The sequence below is a fragment of the Triticum urartu genome, chromosome 1 (assembly GCF_003073215.2).
Source record: "Triticum urartu cultivar G1812 chromosome 1, Tu2.1, whole genome shotgun sequence".
Classification (NCBI taxonomy): domain Eukaryota; kingdom Viridiplantae; phylum Streptophyta; class Magnoliopsida; order Poales; family Poaceae; genus Triticum; species Triticum urartu.
In genome coordinates, this window is record NC_053022.1 from 19,797,144 (window position 1) to 19,800,416 (window position 3,273).

Genomic DNA, 3,273 nt, shown 5'->3' on the forward strand with positions numbered 1-3,273 from the left:
ATATATTTCTCGAATAGTGTCACTTCATGGTGTTCCACTAGAGATCAATTCAGACCGTGGTAGTCTTTTCACTTCTCATTTCTGGGGGAGTTTCCAAACTGCCATGGGCACCCATCTTTCCTTCAGTACCGCTTTCCACCCTCAATCAAGTGGTCAGGTGGAAAGGGTCAACCAAATTCTCGAAGACATGCTTAGAGCTTGTGTTATCTCATTCGGTATGGATTGGGAGAAGTGTCTTCCCTTCACCGAGTTTGCTTATAACAATAGCTACCAATCCAGCCTCAAGAAAGCTCCTTTTGAGGTTTTGTATGGACGAAGATGTCAAACACCTTTGAACTGGTCAGAAACCGGTGAAAGACAATTCTTTAGACCGGATATGATCCAGGAGGCAGAAGAGCAAGTTCGCATCATTCGTGAGAATTTGAAAACAACCCAATCTCGTCAAAAGAGCCAGTATGACCGTCGTCATAAGGAAGTGGCTTATGAAGTTGGCGACAAGGCTTATCTTCGGGTTACTCCCTTGAAGGGTACCCATCGTTTCGGTATCAAGGGCAAGTTGGCTCCTCGTTACATTGGTCCTTTTCGCATTCTCGCTAAACGAGGAGAGGTTGCCTACCAGTTGGAACTACCCCCACATCTTTCCCGAGTTCATGATGTCTTCCACGTCTCTCAACTCAGGCGTTGCTTCTCGGATCCCATCCGCGGAGTGGACCATGAAACGCTTGATCTCCAAGATAACCTCACATATCGAGAGTACCCCGTCCGCATTCTGGATCAAGCAGAGCGTGTCACTCGATGTCATAACATCAAGTTTCTCAAGGTTCAGTGGTCTCATCATTCCGAAAGAGAAGCTACTTGGGAGCGTGAAGATCGTCTTCGACTTGAGTACCCCACTTTCTTTCCGCCAACTCCTGAATCTCGGGACGAGATTCTTCCGAGTGGGGGTGAGTTGTCACATCCCTAGTTCTGGTATGACCTAGGCTAGCCCTTCATGTTTGCATCATGTTTAAATTCCATTTAAAATTTGAAATGGGGATTTGTGAAACCCTCAGAATCATTTCTGAAAATGACCCAAGTAAAAATTGCTCCAAAAGGGTCCAAGAAAATGCTCATGTTGCTCTTTGAAAATATTGGACAGAGATAAAAATCAAATCAATATTTTTATGAGCTCATAAGTATTTATTTTGGGCATTTGGAATTAATGCAACAATTATTTGCTTTGGATATATATTATTATATATATATAATATTGTCCAAAAATTATGCCAGTTGTTGAGGAGCTCTGGAATAATACCATTAGCCCCTGCAAAAATTGGCATAAGAAAATAAAATGGTTTAGTATTTTATCTAAACCAAACAAATGTCAGAAAAATAGAAAAGAAAACAAAAAAGGAAAAGCCTACCTGTGCTTACCTGCGGCTTGGCACTGTGCAGCCGGCCTAGCCCAGCGGCCCAGCCGACTGGCACTGCCAGTCGTCCCTTCCTCGCGCCAGGAGGACAGGGGCACGCGCTCGCCGCGCGCGAGCACACGCCGGCCACCTCCTGCTTCCCCGCTCGCCGCTGGAGGCATCCGACGACGCCACGCACCCCCCTGAACACTGCTCACTCTCCCCAGTCCTCTCCTCTCCCTCGCTTCCTTGCTCACGGCCGAGCGCTGCCGTCGCCACCGGCCACCACTGCCGCAGCCACCGCCTCCCCCTCGCCCTCTCTCCGTGTCTGCGAGCTCCGCCACCTCGCCCTGAAGCTCGCCATCGAGCCACGCGCCTCCGGAGGCCCTGGAGCGCCTCCATCGCCGCCGTCTTCATCTCCGGCCGCCGTGGATCCCCATCGCCGCCCCGCCGTCTTCAGGGCATCCCCGAGCTCGCCGTCAAGCCCACCGAGACCGCTGTGAGCTGCTGCTTCTCCTCCCCCTCTCCGTTTGCTCGCTTGCATGCCGTAGCCGTCGCCCCCTTGCTTACCGTAGCCATCGCCGCGCAGGCTCGTCGCCGGCGAAGCCCCGATGACCAAATGGCCCCGTGCGTGCGTCTGTTGCACTCGCAACGACCCATGGAGCAACGCTAGCGCGACAGCCAACTTGTTTGCAAGCCGCAACGCCGACCCCGAGCACACCCGCACGCTGGCCACCGCCACGAGCTCTTTTCCAGCGAGCTCCGGCCACCCCAGCTACTCCCACTTGCCCCGTTGGTTGCGAGCGTTCGCCAGCTTCACGTAGGTAGTTTCCATCGTGCGTTTGGTCGCCGGAAGGCGATTTCCGACGCCTCCGCCGTGTCTGGCCTCGCCGGCGTCGAGTCGCCGGCGGGCTTTGACCCCGCAGATAGGAGGTTTGACCTTTTCCGTCGGTCGCCGACATGTGGGGCCCGGCCCTGTTAAGTTTTAGTTAGGATTAGTTTAACAACTAATTAAACCCTGTTTAGCTAATTGGGTCACTGACACATGGGCCCAACCCCATTAACTAAACCAGTTTAGGTTTATTTTAAATCAGGACTAGCTACAGACACTGACGTGTGGACCCCACGCGTTAGGTTTGACCTGGTCAGCCGCCTTTGACCTGCTGACATAAGCATGACGCTGTGCTGACGCAGTTATGATTATTCTGGAATTATTTTAAAACAGGAAATTCCAGAAAATGTTTTAAACTTCAAAAATTCATAGAAATTCAACCGTAGCTCAGATTGAAATAATTTATATATGAAAAATGATCAGAAAAATTCCATCTATCCATCTGTACCATTTTCATGCATGACAAACCAACCTATACATTTTGTATATATGAAAACACACTTATGGCATATTTAAGAGCTTAATTTGGAGTTGCATTTGAACCCTTGGTTCAAATGGACCTCAACTAAATAAATGCTAGATGCATTAACTCAAACAACATCACATACTCATGCCATGTTCATGCATCATAATGTTGCATATGCTTGTGTTTGATTTCCGACACTGTTCCTTCTCAATAGGTCCTGCTCCGGAGAGTGTTCGAGAGTACCTGTCTGAGGAGCAGTGCCCTCCCTGTTGATCTACCAGGCAAGCAAACCCCCTTGTTCATTCCGATACAATCCTACTCTCTCGCTCCTGCCCTCATTTATTGCATTAGGACAACAACGATTCAACTGCTACTTTATGCTGCGGTAGTTGAACCCATTCCTCTGCATGACCTGTCATTGCCACAGTAAATAGTTAAAACCCACTAGCATGTGTAGGAGTTGATTGAGCCATGTTGTGTTCTTGCAATGCCGTGCCTGCTATTGCTTAGAGTTGTGTCAGGTCTGA